The sequence below is a fragment of the Panthera pardus genome, unplaced genomic scaffold, assembly GCF_024362965.1.
Source record: "Panthera pardus isolate Hobbes unplaced genomic scaffold, ASM2436296v1 HiC_scaffold_24, whole genome shotgun sequence".
NCBI lineage: Eukaryota > Metazoa > Chordata > Mammalia > Carnivora > Felidae > Panthera > Panthera pardus.
The window spans coordinates 106,477,820-106,494,696 of record NW_026526810.1 but is presented as its reverse complement, the minus strand read 5'-3'; the positions used below and the strand labels follow the sequence as shown (position 1 = coordinate 106,494,696).

General features: G+C 48.1%; 1 long non-coding RNA gene across 1 annotated transcript; it reads left to right on the top strand.

Annotated features, from left to right (window-relative positions):
- Positions 1-9,390: 9,390 nt before the first annotated feature.
- On the top strand, positions 9,391-12,491 carry LOC109268270 (uncharacterized). The gene is made up of 3 exons (XR_002080547.2): positions 9,391-9,719; positions 10,544-10,755; positions 11,274-12,491. It is a non-coding gene; the product is annotated as an uncharacterized LOC109268270 (long non-coding RNA).
- The last annotated feature ends 4,386 nt before the right edge of the window (positions 12,492-16,877 follow it).

The following is a 16,877-nucleotide window of genomic DNA, read 5'->3' as shown; positions in this document are numbered from 1 at the left end:
TCCTTCCACACAAACTCTTGTTGTTCCATCTGAGGCCCAAACAGCCTGAGGCCTGGGACAAGCGTGGTTTCGCTGAGGCCATCAGAAAAGCTTACGAAGCGTGATCGGCCACTGGCTGGGCTCATGCCGCCTCACTGCACTGGTGTGGCTGCCCCAGGTTCCCTATGGGACAATTAGCTCACCCACTTAAAGTCCATCAAAGGACTTGTTCAATATTCCGGTCCCCTTTCTGTTCATTTGCCCTGTCCTCCTGCCACCCTCTCCCACTGCCCCTCCTCTTTTCCAGCTCTCCGCTCCATGTACGACAAGGACCCTGAGGCCTGGAACAGCTCACAGAGCTAGCTTTTCTCCAGCCAGGCTCCATGGCTGCGAGGAGTGTGAAGGCGTTTTAGGGATAAGTTGAGAGACGGTCAGAGAGTGCTGAGAAGTTACGCCTGTTTCTTCTTTCTTGTCCTTTCCCCCTCTGGGGCTGACAGACCAGATTTTTTTTTTCTTTTTTTACAGTACATTTTGGCAAGCCCCATTTTTTTCTGACAGAAAAAAATAACAGGCATATTTTGGGCGATTACTCAACTGGGGTCCTTTGTGACAGGATATGCAGCTGCGTGACTAATGGAGCTGGCTTTCTCCTGGCTTCCTTCCCCTTTCAGAGCTCTTGTTTACTGCCCTATACCAAAAAAAAAAAAAAAAGCCATAAGCTACAGATTTTTATATAAAAAAATGCCTTGTGAGATACTCAAAGGCAATAAATCCTTTGGATATTCCATTTCTAGGGCTGCAAACTCCCCGCCCTCTCCCACTTTTTCTTTTCAAATGCTTAAGCTCTTGACTCACGACATGTGAATCTTCTTCTCCCACCCCCACGTCCCTGCTTTCTTCTGAACATATGTCCAGCAGATCGTGTCTGTGTGTGTGTGTGTGTGTGTGTGTGTGTGTTTGGAGAGGAGAGCAAGATGGGAACCATATTTTTGGTGCTTAACTCAGCAATTGCTAAAGGAAGGAATAATGACTTCCAGGGGCCTCGGGATCTTTGTTTCCAAGGCCTGTGTGTTTCCATAATCTATGACAATTTTGTGGTGTAAGCAAAAGTTATTACAAAACATAGAACTAGCCTAATGAGGAAGGGTATGTTCTACACAGGGAAGGACTGTCTCTTTATAGAGGAAATCCAAATTTTGGCTGGCTTTGGAATTGAGAATCCTTGGGCTTTCCATAGAACTTTTGGAAGAGACTCTCTTCAGCCTCTAGTGTTCGGCAACTGGGACTGACTTTTTAGTTTTTCTAGAGATCAAAACAGCTTTTCATTTCAGAAAGTGTCAGGCCTGTGGATGGGAAAAACGAACTAGCTAGTCAGGTTTGATGGAGACAGATTGGTGTAGATGAGGTGTATGATTTGTGGCCAAATGATGAGTTTGAGCCTCAGTTGGGATCTGGAATAAGTCATTTAACACCTGTAGGTCTCTGTTGCTCTCATGTGAAAATTAGGATAGTGTCCCCTCCCCATAGGTGGCTGACAACAAAAGTGAGATGACAGAAGTCCATGACACGGGAGGGAAGTGTGAAGAAGTATGCACAGTGACGCGTCTTCATCCAAAGGACCACGCAAGCTTTAAACAGAGGAGAGAGGCTTGTGCCATGACAACTGCCCACCATGGGGACAGAGGCTCTTTATATAGCGGCCCAGGACACAGTCTTCCGGGATGTTTCTGAGGCCAGTATCGCCTCCAAGTTTGCCAAGTCCCTAGTCATCTTCCACATGGGTCTCAGAATCCTAACTTTGATCACAGGCCTTTCCTCATCAGGAAACTCTCATCAAAACCAGACAAAGGCACCACTAACCTCATCTTGCCTGCCTTTTCTTCTGTAGCTAGCTCATCCTTTGCCCACACACTGCCCCAGAGATGTGAACGCTGGATGCCGTTTACTCTAGCCCTTAGCCCAACATTTTCCCTGACGTTGCTTGGAGGCCCCCTCCTCCTTGACCCTCCTTCCAATCCTCTTCCTGCTCCTCTCTGTTCAACCTTGCTCATTTGTCATTTCCTAGAAAAGGTCACCGAAAACTTAGCTTTTCTTGGAGTCTACACTGACTAAAGATACCTCAAGTGGACACCCCAAGCCCTCCAGCAAAACCCAGCAACTATCTTTCTTACGCCCCATAGCTCAAGTCTAATGTCCTTGGCAAAGGCAGTTGACTTGATTTTGCCACAGGGTAAACTGAGGCACCAGTCAGGGAGCCAACTGGCCAGGGATGACATTGTTAAGTCTTTGACACAGACAGGAATAGAAACCCCACATCCTGATTCCAGTTTGCCTGGAGCTTAAAGAGGCACCTTAGCTTGGATATCCCAGAATAGTTTCTCCCAGGCTGACCAGCTGTGCTGTGATGTGTTGCAAGGGTTATTTTTTGTCTTGGCTTAGCTCTTAAAAAAACACCCCAAGCTTCCTAAAATCGGCCTAAGAAAATCCATTTCTCACAAAGTCATTTTCTTGCCAAGTATAAACCTAGTATATTACATCATGGATGCCTTTGGGCCTCACTCTCAGCTTACAACGACACTCAGGTATCTGAATTAAATTCAGAAATCACAGTTTATTGAAGGAAACAGATCATTAAGTCACTCCACTGGACCGAAGCCGTCGACATTGCTTATTTGGAGAAGCTGAACGTTGAATCATGTTCTCTTGGTTCAGGCGGACCTGGACCTAGCCGGGTGCTATTTAACGCCCAGGTGTGGCCATCAGATGGCAGATGCCCATGGGGGCTAATGGGAAGAGGCAGAGGTGCGCAGGAGCCGGCTGGCATTGGCTGGTTGTTAAATTTTCAGGAATTTTGTGGGCCGGTTGTTAAACACAGCCGTTATGAAAATTAAATTATATAAACTTACTACCGAATACATCATATTCAAAACAAAAGTAATAAATATTTAAAAACAGATCGCATCCTAATTATTTTTGCTTCAACTTACTATTGTCCATGCTTTTGATTTACATGTGTCTTACATCCATGCGGTGGGAATATCGTACAATGGTATGTCGCCATTCGTCTCTCCCCAACTCCACGTCCGGCCACCTCACGGTGGGACCTTTGGAGTCAGCCACGGTGAGAATATTTATGCCACAGAAATTGGCAAACTCTACAAATCAGGGCTTGCTTTATTGTTTCGTTGATCGTCTAGATTTAAGAAAGTGATACAGAAAACACTAACAAGGTAGGTGACCTATAGAAGCGTGTCATTATCTGTAGCAGTGATGTGAGTCACAGAAGGAACTGAGGTTATGTTCTTCCAGTATCCAAAAGTAACCATCCACTTCAACAGTTGCTCCGTTGTTGACCAAAGAGTGAAGTTCTGAAATACGTCTCCGTTGTTTTATTGTTGTCTTACTTATTATTGTCGGTGAGATGACCGACCAACATTCATGTCAGCTCTACTCTTGGAAAGCTGGCTGTTACACGCTTACCGCCGCCTCCTGGAAAGGAGTGTATATGGGCTGCTCTCTTGGGGGTCCCGGAGGGAAGACCACCGTAGAATACCTGCAACTCAGCAGTAAGGAGCATGTCTGAGGGGCAGCTGGGGAAGAGGAAGGACTTAGTGCTGTGAAGGGACCAACACAGATGAGCCAGTGTAGAACCAGCAGTCCGAGATGAGCCCATCTGAGCAGGAGTGTGGAAAATAGAGTAAGATAGGCTGGGTTGAAATGTACCACTGGACACCAATGAGGTTAGACGGTAGAAAAGCCATCGTGACTTCTACCTTCAAGGTGAGGATCAATACTGTATATTCACAGCGCTTTAAAGTTCTCAACGCCTTGTTTGTCCACGAGCTCATGTGACCACCGGAACAGAACCAGGAGGTCGATGGGTAAGTTAGCTGTCAGCATCATACCCATTTTACAGATGGCAAACTGAGGCAACTGGTGGCTAAGTAGTTCACCCAAGGTTACTCTCTCCATATCAAGGGCTAAGCTGGCGCTTGATGGAGAAACAGGAATAGTTCTTTGGGGTCAGACACATCTGGGTTAAAAATCCAACCTTGTTATTTATGTAACTTTGGTAAAGTTACTTTACCCTTTAAAATCTCTTTTTTTAACTTACAAAATAGGGACAACAATGTCTAGGTCCCAAATTTGCAGTGAGGGTTGGTTTAAATGAGATAATAGGTATGGGGAACTGGTACTTAGGACACCGGTGATAAATGTTCATTTCCTTCTCCCTCCTACCACAATGTTTTAGAATTATTTATATTTGATTTTGAAATGAAGTATATGACTCTTTTGGCTAATGTATCTTTCTAATTATAATTTTTAGGTTTAAGTGGAATTATTCTGCATAGTTTTAGGCAAAACAAATTAGAGGAGGTAGGGGCAGGGGCAGGGGCAGGGAGGAGGGGGGTAGGCCTGAAGAGAGCTAGCCCAGGATTCAGATTTGGTAAAAGGCTCCCTCACTCACTGGTAATGGGAGAGAATCCATACACGCTGTCATGTTCAGCAAGGCGTCTCTGTGCACCAGGACCTAGAGCTCCAGATGGCCTGCCCCTTTCTTGACCTAGCCTTCCACATCACCACCGGCAGAAGTGGGGAGGTGTGGCCTCTTAGTCCTCTGTCCCTTGAAACACTCACAGCCTCACCACCATGCTTTGCCCTGGGACAAGGCCGACCCCACAGGAAGCAGAGGCCTCAGGCCATTCCTCATCCAGTAGAGAGGCAGCCTTCTCACCCACCAAGGACACCTGCTCCTTCTGCCCAGATTTACTTTTCTTCTTAGCACCTGTCTGTCTATGCCATGCTATGTGATTTATAAAGCTGTACGCTCCACGAGGGCAGGGCTTGGTGTTGATTTCCTTTGGGACCTGGAACAGTGACAGAGAACATGGAAAGCTCTCACTTAAATAGTTACTCAAAGAGTAAAATGGGTCATCACCTCACCGCCTGCCTCACCTCACTTCTCTGTTTCAAATGATAGTCCATTCTTTGATGGAGGTCGGTAGACTCAGATTTGGCTCAGGCCTCACAAGCATGAACTGTGGTAGTGGACGGTATTCTCAGAGATCTAAGGGGAACTCCATGAAGAGTCAGGGGTCCCTGAGGATGGGCGGCTGACTGACCCACAGGGACTGAACGAGGCAATAGAGCTCTGTGGTTAAGAACGTGTGGGTTAAAATCCAGCCCCTACCACTGTAGCTATGTAATCTTGAGCAAGTTATCTTCTCCCTCTCTGAGTCTCATTTTTCTTATCTGTAGAATGTGGATAAAAATATCTGTGAGGTTATGGCATGGATTAATGGGCTAAAACATGGTGTGCCCTTAGTACAGAGCCAGGCATGGAGAAAGGGAGCCAGTATCCCTCATCTCACAAAGGAGGTGGAAGAGGGGGCAGAGGAGCACGGCCCGGGGAGCTAGGACAAGCCAAGCATGCTCACAGCCTCGGCTTCTGCAGACACAGCCAAAGCCTGACCAGCGTGGCATGGGGCACTGCAAAGGGGCCTTGGAACAATGACACTGGCCCAGGAGGATCTGGCTGAGACATGGAGCTGTCACCATCACAGCCTCGCTGGACCCCGAGGCTGCTGGCATGACTCCAGTGACTTTGCGTACGTACGGTGGCTAACACAGATTGATCTCCTTGGGGAAAAGAAGCACGAAGGCACCTCAGCCCGTAGGAGAGGATGCGTGCATCCGCGTGCATGCAGGAAGATACCACGGCTGAAGCCATACCCATGGTTAAAGGACACAGAGATTCATGCAATGCACAGAGTTGAAGACAGCAGGGTTTAGAGCACAAGGGAGGAGAAATAGGGCAAGTGGGGAGGGGAGGCCTCGTTTTCCTTGCACAAGACAGTCATGGTTCCCTTCTGAGGGGTGGGTATTCAGGGGGCATTGAGGGCAGCGGGCGTGGTGAAAGGGCAGGAGAAGAGACATCAAGGACAGGCAGTGACGTGTGAAAAGGTCAAGCCCACGTGAAGAGGACTGGGCAGGGGGAACAGGGCAATTGGGGGTGCACAAGGAAGCTACAAGCCTGTGCGGGACCTAATACACCAATCACTAGGCGAACAGTCTGCCCCTGACTGAGTTCCCTGGGACCAGCCCGTTTTAGCCCAAGAGTCCCTCTTCTGCTTGGTATTTTAAATGCGGTGGGTGCTCAAGACTGTATGATATATGGGAAGGTGGAACTAGAATAGGGGCCAGGAGATTTAGTTTGAGGTTGCTGAAATGTCATCTTCTAGCTTCGACCTTGTGCCTCAGTTTCATCTTCTGTGACACCTGGAGGACCATGCCTGGCTCCCCCACCTGGTACTCACTGTCACGGTGAATGATAAGCACTGAAAGTATGTAGTCAGTCTCACAGGCCTATTAACCCCTGGGGCCTTTGATTCCGGGCGCTCCTCAGACCACTCACTTCAGCAAGCCCACCCGACTAGTTTGGCCCCACGAGAAGAGGGGGAGCTGCCCTGGTTGGTTCTGACCTCCCGCTGGCCTGCCCGCAAGTGGAGACAAAGTCCCTGGATCCTGGGCGCTGAGGCTTATCGATCAGTCGATGCAGCTCAGAACTAGGCGCGTGAACAGATGCCTGTGAAGCAGTCTGGACTCTTTGCTTGAAAGCCATCCGAGAGAGCCAAAGGATGCCTGCCCTCTCTGCATTCCTCAGCAAGCACCGCCACCCCGCCTCCCCACGCCTGCCTCGCCCTGGAAGCGCCTGTGCAGGTGTCGACACGTACGCTTTTCTGGACGCTGGCTCTCCCCTGACAGTATGCAACGCAGGTGCACATTCCACTCTCCTGCAGTTACCTTCGCGACTGTGGGCACGCCACATTTCCTTAATCTCCCGGGTCTTAGTTTCCAGAGCTACAGAGTAGGAGCCACGGACACTCTAAACCTCCTGCCTACTGGGAAATCTTCCAAAAGCTATTGTGGAAGTTGTAGATGCTCTGGGACTGCTATGGGCCAGCCTGAATTCCCGCACCAAAGGCAGCCACTTCCCTTGTTCTGGTTCAGGGCCTTTGGGGTCCCCAACTGTTACCTACTGTGAGGGTCTAGAGCCAGCCTGCCAAGATGGGGTTCTAGCTTCTACTTACTAGCTGTGTGAGCGGGGCAAGTCACTTTAACCTCTCGGTGCCTCTGTTTTCTCATCTCTAAAAGAAAGAATCGGGGCGGCATTTACCTCATAGGTTGTTACATACATAGCATGAGCTCATACCCTTAAGTTACGAGTTAACACAAATGTGTGAGTTCATTCGTAAGTGTAAAGTGCTTAAACCTGTGCCTGGCACACAGTAAGACTAAATAAGTGATACATAATAATAACAGTTACTATTATCCATTTTCCACCCCCAGTTATTGCTCTGGTCCCATTTTCCTGACTTGCTCACCATAGCCTTAGGGCCCGGCCCTGTTTACCCTAGGCTTGCTACAACCATGAACACCCCAAGACCTACGGAACCAGTGGGTGGAAAGAAGGTTGCATAAAGTAGGATGGGATAGGGGGTTGAGAAGAGAATGTGGCTGCGCTCAGGGAGGGCCGGGGAGATGAGAATGGCCTAGAAAATGGGATAGGAGGAACAACGCCTAGGCCGGCCTCCCAGGGGCCTGATAGCCCGACGCAGTAGCAGACTGTCTGTGGACTTGTTCTCATATCTGGGGTCCACCTGCACCTCTGTTTTAGGGGAGTGAAGCCTTATCTTTGTGTTTCTCTCCCGGGGTGGGAAATCAGTGAATGACTCTTCAGTTGAACCACACGTGGGAGTTAGCGTGCTAACCAGCGACTGTGGTCTGTGCATCCCAACCCGAGGCCTTTTCTGAGTACTTGTGTCGCAAGCTGGCCCATGAGGGAATCAGGAATCCCCTAGACACCCAAGCAGGCTCGGAGAATAGGAGTGCTGTCTCATGCCCATTGGCCTAGACTCTGGGCCACTTCCCTCCGTCATTTCTCACCTACCCCGTGGCACCGTGTTAGGTCTGAGCCAGATAAACCCCAAAGACTTGAAATCTCCTCAAACTATATCTCCCCAGATGTTTTTAGACCCCCCTCAAGCTCCCTCTAGATGTTAATAACACCCCAATCCTGAAGATACGGTCTTAAGGAAGGGGGCAGGAAAGGCTTGCCTTGTCTACCTGCTGCCTCTCTTCCTCTCTCCCCTCTGCTTGTCCTCCTGGCCTGGAAGAGCTTTCTACTGTCCCGTCCTATCTGGAGGAAACTTCCTCAGGCCACCTGCTGTCTTTTCGGCACTATGACTTACGGTAAAGTTCCGTTAGTAGGTTTCCTGGCTTTGCTCTTGTTATGTAAAAGGAAGATTTTAAAATTTAGGAATCCTCTTTCCACAAAGCCTCTAGCAGCTCATGAAAGTCAGTGTGGACCTTCCAGGCTGAGCAGTGGCCCTCGTCCCAGATGGTGTCCTCTCTGCAAGAGGAAGCAGTAACAAGACATGACTCACAAAGGAAAGGAAAATACAATGGTTTAGGATGTTCATTGGTTTTATCCCTGCATACTGAGGAAATAAAACATGTATCATGATGCTATTTCTGTATGATTTGACACATTTGGTACTTACGCAAACATATTTAAAGTAAATAGGAAGGGCACACACTAAGTGAAAGTGATCTTTCCTGAATGGTGGATATAGATCTGATTTTCACCTCTGTTTTTTGGCTCAAACGTATTTTCTACAATTAATATGTTACCTTAAAGTAAAAATAAAAGGACAAAATGGATGACTTTTGACATTTTATGTGAAATGTTTTTTAAGATTTGTTTTTAGTAATGTTTATTTCCGAGAGAGAGAGAGAGAGAGAGAGAGAGAGAGAGAACGTGCACGAGCAGGGAAGGGTCAGAGAGAGAGGGAGACGCAGAATCAGAAGCAGGCTCCAGGCTCCAGGCTCCAAGCTGTCAGCACAGAGGCCGATATGGGGCTCGAACTCACAAACTGTGAGATCATGACCTGAGGCTGAAGTTGAACACTTAACTGACTGAGCCACCCAGGCGCCCCTTACGTGAAATTTTATATGAAACATATAAATGTATATTTCATAAATGAATATGTAGGAATATATGTGAATGAACATTTTATATGTAAAAAATTCTATATGCCTCTTCATTTATATAATTAAATATTATACAATAGATAACATAATACATATAATATACAATATAATATATACTATGCATTGGTATATAGGTGACTATTGATAGAGAAATACTGGAAGGGATTACAACAAAACTATCAACCGCTTCCCAGTTGTGTTTTTCTGTATTTCTCACGTTTTTTTTGCACTGAGCATTTATTACTTTTGTAATTTGAAGAAAAAAAAAAGCTGTGTGTGTAGGCGGTTCACTTTGGTGAAAACAAAACTTGTCAAGCTATTTTCAGATCATTATTTATGCTTGTTCTCCTGGTAAGGTTATCTGCTTTTCTTAGCATGAAAACAGGCACCACTTCTTTCCTGTTCAACAGCTTCTGTAAGATGGGCTCAGACCCTGAAGTCACTACAGGATTTGATGTTTCAGTCTGGCCAGGTTGGGCTTGTTCAGAGAACCGGTCAGCATGGTCTGGTGGCCTGCAGACTAGCATCTAAGTTTGTTTACAAACAGCAAAAAACCCACATGGTAGAGCATGTTCTGGGCTTCATTTCCATGCACAAGGAACTCTGTCTTGTCCGTGTTGCCTGTCTGGAGGGGATGTACAGAGGATTGATCAGAAACACTGTTCATAGGCCAAAGCAAGAGAAAGGTGAAAGACGGTCTGAAGGGGGTTGTTGAGGCTGCATCCCAACTGTCCAGGCCCCTGGGGAGATCAACATGATGGTCTCTTGGTGGTTTTCTATCCCTTCTGATCTCCCAGACTTTCCTGATGCTTGTGTCTCTGTTTGCAATTTGTCCTTTGTTTTCTAGATTGTTCTGAGAGAAAACACTGATTTCTCCAGTTGCATTCTGGAGTGTATAAATAGCAAAGTTTCGGGTTCCCACCCTCTGTTTATGGATGTGCCCCAGGAACTTTTACTCAGTATATAAATGGGCTCCAGAGAAAGAAAGGTCTTAAATAGGCAGATCTAGACTGTCTGGAACCTCTGGGCCCAGATGGGTCCATCCGCAAACAAGGACTTACTGTATCTCCTCCTAGTCCCGTTGCCCTTGGAATTCTCTGAGGGAACTTCCTCTCTGCCTAGAATTTTGAAATTCTCCGATGGAAGTTTGGTGTAATGGCAAATGTACTTTTGAGGCCTCAGAATGTTTTCCACTCTTCACCAATCAACCTTCCACAAAGCAGTTTTTAAATCCTTCCCTAGCACTAATAAGGATTGAGAAACAATAGAGGTTTCATGCTCTTGTCCAAATTGCATGGAAAGTTCCAGGGGCTCCAGGAGGGAAGGATGGGGAGGAGAATAAAAACAGAACATCACGGTCTCAGGATGTCCAGCTTAAAATATTAGCCTCTGAAACTCACTGCTTCAAACATGTCACTGAGTCTGTAAATACCATTCTCATCACCTGGGGTTGTAAAGCTAACATTGTTTAGCTTTCTGGCTTTGCATTTATGGTTTTGTTCGATTGCAGGACACTGTTCACCCAACCGCCACCTCCCATGGGCCTTTGTGGGATTCTAGGACTATCAGGGACTGCCTGGGAAGGAAAACTCATTCCGCCACTGCCCGCAAGAAGGGACCACCTGGGCTCACAGTCACCGCTCACCGAACATTCCTATAGTTCTTCCAGGTTATACATTTTTGTGATCACTTAACTATCTTTTCGGATAACCAATCAAATCTGTAAGTATTGCCTTAGGGTCTACAGTGTTCAGAGCGCTGGGGAGGCATTCTTGGAGCACACATTCTGAGATAAGGTTGGGGGACACTCAGGCTTGGGGAGACAAAGGCCAATACATCTGAAACAGAGAATGTATGTGATAGTTTTCAATAAGAAGGTAAGTTCTATTTGTGTGTGGAGTAGACAAAAAGAGCCATGAGTGGAGAAGGAGAGGGCATGGAGACTCCAGGTTTCCCAGAGGTTTGGTCAAGAGTGGGGGAAGGGGAGAGGGTAGGACTGGAGCTGGATCTCAGCCGATGGGTAGCATCTAGATAGATACTGTAAGCAGAGGGAATGGAAGGAGCAAGGACAAAGAGCAGAGATGGAGCAGGATACAGGGCGAGTTTGTAGGTTTGGCCAAGGTGGAGTTCATGGGGGAAGGCATGGCAGAGCAGACTGGAACAGCGGTAGCGTAGGGCCACATCATGGAGGGCTTTCAAAGCTTCCTTTTCACTATAAGTTCCCGTGTGCTCTTTTCCAGATAAAGACATGTTACCAGCAAGGACTTGTCCCAAAATCTGACATTTGCTCCAGACCTCTTCCTCCTGTCTCGTCCCTCATACTGATCCATTAGTAACGCTCCCCAAAGCACTGACCAACCCAGCACAGGTGGTTTGCCCAGTTATCATGGGTGCCTCATGGACAGTCCAGCCAGCTTTCCCTCGGCAGGGAGCTTCATTTTGCCAACAGAACTGGACTGGGAAGAGCCTGGATCATGGGTTTGGGCTGTGTGTCCACCGGCTACCATCTTGGGAGGGCCGGTGGCAGACGCCAGGAGCTGGCCGGCATCAGGGTGCAATCTGGTAGCCACCGAAAAGACCCTCATCCTCGGAGGGTCTGTGAGCCCACAGACACCTGCTTGCTTTGGCTCGCCTTGGCTGGGTGCATTTCCGGCAGAGAAGAGTGGGAAATGGACCGGTGGTTGAGAGCTGATAGAGGGAGGAAAGGGTCTTTGGTGCTGGAATGAGATATTTGTGAGCCCCTGTCTACAAACAGACAAATGCTGGCCTTGTGAACAACATTGCTGGAGAACACGACTCAAGTGTCACCGTTGCCTGAAGCATTCCAGTGGGAGATGACGGTGGAATGGGCCTGCCAGTGCTGCTCTGCACGTAAAAGGGAAGATTAAAAGGAGCAAATGGCCAGGAAGGCAAAGTGGACCGTGTAATGAGGCAGAAGATGTGAGGGGTCAGGATGTGAGAGGGAAAGCCATTGATGGGGATTGCTGAGGACGGGGCACTCCCGGGGATGAGAGCTATGGTAGCGGTTCTTGGACCCTTTCCATGTCTGTGCTCTTGGCCTACTGCCTTCTATATGGATTCGTGAGACCAAGAAGCAAAAGGAAGGAAGAAGGGCTTCTCAGCAGAAATGCCCCCAAAACAAAGACTTTCTGCCACCAGCAGAGCTGCAGCTGGGGCTGGGGGACACTTGCCACTCCTCCCTGCCTCATAATCACGACTTTCTCACTCAAAGACTGTCCATCTGTCCATCCATTCCGCCAAGCCCCAGAGCCCCATGCTGATTTCCTTTGGAAGAGCCCCAGCTCCCGGAGCGGCCTCGACAACAGCAGGGCCCACAGACGGCTCCAAGCCCAAGCTTCCCATCACAGGCAAGGGTCGGCCTGGTCCGTGGAAGCTAAAATAACACACTGGCTGTTTATGAGCAAGAGCCCTCAATAAAGTCATCGGTTGGTTCTCTAGGCAGCGTGTCTAATCTTCTCTGGCTGCCTTTCTGGGCCCGTGGCTCCTGATCTATTTTGGTCTTTCTCTTCTTTGACTCATTCTGGGGCTTCCGTGCCATAAATCTGAGCCCCCTCCAGTGCCTGGTCCCACCAGCAGGCAGACAATTTAGAATTAGCGGCGGTCATGGTTGTCCAAACTGACAGGCAGGGAAACTGAGGCACAGCAGGCTACAGGGCCTTGTCTTCCCTCCCACAGCGACCCAGCGGTGCAGCTGCCAGCAAGGCCCAGGGTTCTGGCTGGGACTTTAACACTGGAGCTTGTAGGCAAGGCTGGGGGCTATGTGAACCGCTATAAAGCTCTTACTGGGCCACACTCGGTACAAATCCCAGGGCTGAGTGGCAAATGGGATTGCAATGGGGGTGGTTTGTGTGTGTGTGTGTGTGTGTGTGTGTGTGTGTGTGTATGTGTGTCCTGCAGGCTTGATGGTAGTGTTCGAAACCTTCCCCATTCCAAGCACAGAATAGAGAAGGACCAGAAAACCCAAAATAGTGGGGGTGAGAGAACAAAGAACCTTCCCAAAGCCACGGTTTAAGCTGTGGACAAATAGTCTTCCTGTTTCTCATGCAAAGCCCCTGCCGCTGGGCCCAAGGGGCTGGATGGGCTGGTTTGGCCAGTCCAAAGCCAAGGCTGAACTCCTGACTCCAATCCCTCCCTCCGCCCCAGGCCTCCCTGGGTGCAGGCTTACGTGCTCTAGAGAGGGGAGTGGGGGGTGGGGGAGGTGGGAAGGCTGTTAGGGTTTCAGACACTTTCTAGGTGCCTCAGGGGACCTACATATTTCCTATGTAAAGTTCAGTCTGTTTGCAATTAGGCCTCTCTTCTTTGCTTATTTCCGGAGAGATTAAAAATAGCGAAATCAGCTTAATCTGGGACTCTCTGAGATCAACAAGGCCACTGTTTCCAACAGCATGAAAATACCAAACGGTCCCACCCACATTCATGGGTCACGCCGCGTGGCAAGGCCTGGTAGGCTTTCTGTAATGAAGGAGCCTTAAGTTGCTTGCATTCTCAACAGATAAGACTCTGTTTTTGGACCCCAGCAAGGATATTTTCAACTACAATGGAAGGTATTCCACAGTGTTTAGGGTCTGAAATCCTCTCTTTCCTTCTAAATAAGCTCAAAGCTACGGATGCCTTTTCAGGAAAACCCACCTTGGTTCAATTATTTAACCAGTTTTGGCCATTCCTTGGGAATGTGGGCACAGAGTGGATCCTGGGCAGCTTAAGGTATGAGGATCCCACTCCTGACGGTCACCATCAGCACAACAAACAGGTTGTTTCATCGAGGTGGGGAGTGGTGTCATTGATCCTCAGCAGGCCTGGGGAGGAGCAGCCCATATCTGCTCTGGGAGCTGGCTCTTTGGGCTGAGGAGGGCAGTGAGTCAGAAGAACGCTTCCTTTTGTGCCCTACGTGTGTCAGAAGGGAAAAGCTGAGCTGCCATGGCACAGAACCCCACATCTCAGTGGTCATGCCATCTGAGACTGTGACGTCAAGATCGCTGTAGTCGGGGGAGACAGGACTGGATGGTTCCTGAGACACTTGTAAGGTCCAGCCCTGTAAATGCCTGACATCGCTTTTGTCTACATCCCTTTGGCCAGAATCCTGTCACATGCAAGGGAGGCTGGGAAATGGAGGATTTGGGGTGAGCAGGCATCATCAGAGGCTTTGACCCAGCATCATCAGGCATAAGGAAGCCTAACGAACACCCTCTGAGAAACCTCTCACGAGGCTGCCGGCAGAGCTGTCCTGTGGACCGATAGGGCCTGCCCACCCACCATTTCCTCTTGGCATAGATGCCCACAGGAATGTGGCTGCCTTGGGGAGGCATCCTGGAGCCCAGCCCCAGGCTGGATGCCGAGATGAAGCCTATAGAAGGTAACTGGAGTGAATAAAATTAAGTATCTGCGTTATTAGTGTAAGTAGATGTCTTCCAGACCATCAGAAGGCTGGTTGACAGCATAGGGATTTGTAAAAACTTGTCCTTCTTGGGGCCACAGGTTTACTGGAAGACGGACCAGGTGAGAGGCCTTCATGCTTGCTTACGACGAGGCCCTCCCACAGGCAGCACTCACAGGGTGAATGCTCCCTCCTGCTGCAGGTGCCTGACTAAAGTGGCTGGTCTGCCTTCAGTGAGGACACGGGGGCTACGTCCTCAGCCGCCGGGGGCCCATGGGACAGGGCTCAAGTGCTTTTTCTGGGATGGTGCTGGGAGGGGAATTCTGCAAATAGTGAACAGTCAGCAAAGGGAGATTTAATAAATAAGAGTTGATTCACATATTTTAACATCAACAGAATTAATAAAGCATTTCATCCAGACTGAATTAAATGATTATCATGGATTTTCTTCTACGCTGGGGACTGATAGAGTTTTGTCAAGGGGATGTTCTTTGTAGTGCCCATCTTGGCATTCATTGGCTTGAGATTCTAAAACTGAACCCTCACTAATATGAGGATGAGCAGGTGGGAATATTGGTTCAAACTGAGTGTAATGGTTAATTTTATGTGTCAACTTGGCTAGGCTATGGTGCTGGTTATCTGGTCAAACACTAGTTTCTGTGAAGGTATTTTTTAGATGTGATTAGTAGTCACGATTACTTGATTTTAAGTAAAGGAAATGACCTTCCATAATGTCGGTGGGCCTCATTCAATCAGTTGAAGGACTTAAGAGCAAAGGCTGAGGATTCTGCCTCCAGACTGCAGCATAGACAATCTGCCTGAGCCTCCAGTCTTTGGACTCAAGACAGAAACATCAGCTCTGATCCAAATCCAGCCTGCCTGCTGCCTTGCCTCCCATGAGCCAATTCCTTTAACTCTCTCTCAATCTCTCAGATATATGTGTGTGTGTGTATATATATATATATATATCCTATTGATTCTGCTTTTCTGGAGAACTCTAACTCTACACAGCTATGGGGAAAGCAGGTTAAATTACAAGTCATTTCAACAAGACGTTTCACTATAGCAGTAATATTTATTATTTCATTAAACATAACAAAGACTAAACTTGATGGAAATGGTTTGATTAGGCAATTTCAATTCTAAAGAGGTGGTGTTTGCTGGGGGAGCTTCCTGTGTGGGGCTCTCCTCTTCCTGTCTGGGTACCTCCTCATGCCGCTGTCTCACATTAGAGTGTGAAAAGCCTCTGTCGGTGCACCTGAGCCACAGCCTGTGCTTGCAAATTACATTACTATGGCTGGCCCCGCCTGCTTTCTTTTCATTCCGTTTCAATTATATTTGTACCTTGAAACAGCAACTGTCAACTAGGGCTCTTTGGTTGCCAGACACAGAAAATCTGTCTCAATGTGCTTCGGCAACAGAAAAATCTAATGGTCCGTGTAACTGCAAGATCCAGAATCAGGGTCAGCATCAGACACAACTGGATTCAGGGCTAAAATAGTATGTTATCAGGACTTGATGACTTTTAATCTCTAAGCTTGGCTGTCTGCTATGTTGGCTTAAGATTCAGCTTTCATGTGACCAGAGAACAATAGCAGATCCAGGCCCTGTCCCTCTCGAATTTGAGGTTCAAGGGAAAAGAGTCTTTTCCCCCGAAGTTCTAGGGAAAACCTCCAGGTATTTCATTGGCTCTGACTGAGCAGATGCCTCTTCCTACACCAATCACTGTGCCCAGGAGGATGGGTTGCACTGATTGGCTTAGACCTGGGCCGTGTGCCTCACCCTGAGTTAGTGGTGGTATTGGCTGTGCTAGAATCTCATGGAGGGAGGACGGAGGACAGTGTAGGATTCACCAGGAAGAAAATGGAGCACGGGTACCAGAAGAGAGTGGACGAATGCCCAAGAGCTAAAAGAGCAAATGAGAAAGCTTAGACATGCATAACCTATTTATTTACAGAAAAGCACCTCTGGGGGCAATGTCAGTGTGAAGTGGGTTCACTCTTTTTTTTTTTTTGATGGCCCTAGAATCCCTTCCCATATGTGCTTGGTACCATTGTGACTGCCAAGGTCACAGGTTCCAGCAGTAAATTGTTCTTCCCTTAAGTCCCTTTCCCAACACCCAGCTCCATTTCCAGAACCTGATATAGACACAGTTGGGGAGGAAGTGGGGGGGGGGGGGACTATATTTCTGACAAAGCAATGTTTCCATTTCACACATATGACTAATAAGGAATTTGGCCAGGAATAGCTCTTTTGCAGTTTTGGAAACCCTGGCCTAGACCATAAATCACTGAATGAAGCTTTAGCCACAGCCCTTAACTTAAAACTCAGTTTCCATCTGCCCAGGATCTTGCTTGAGGAATGGAGCAACAGAAGAGCTGAGATTGAGTATCTAATGGTGTCATCCCATTGGGATAGTCCCTACGCCTGTGGGGAGGTCACCTTCCCA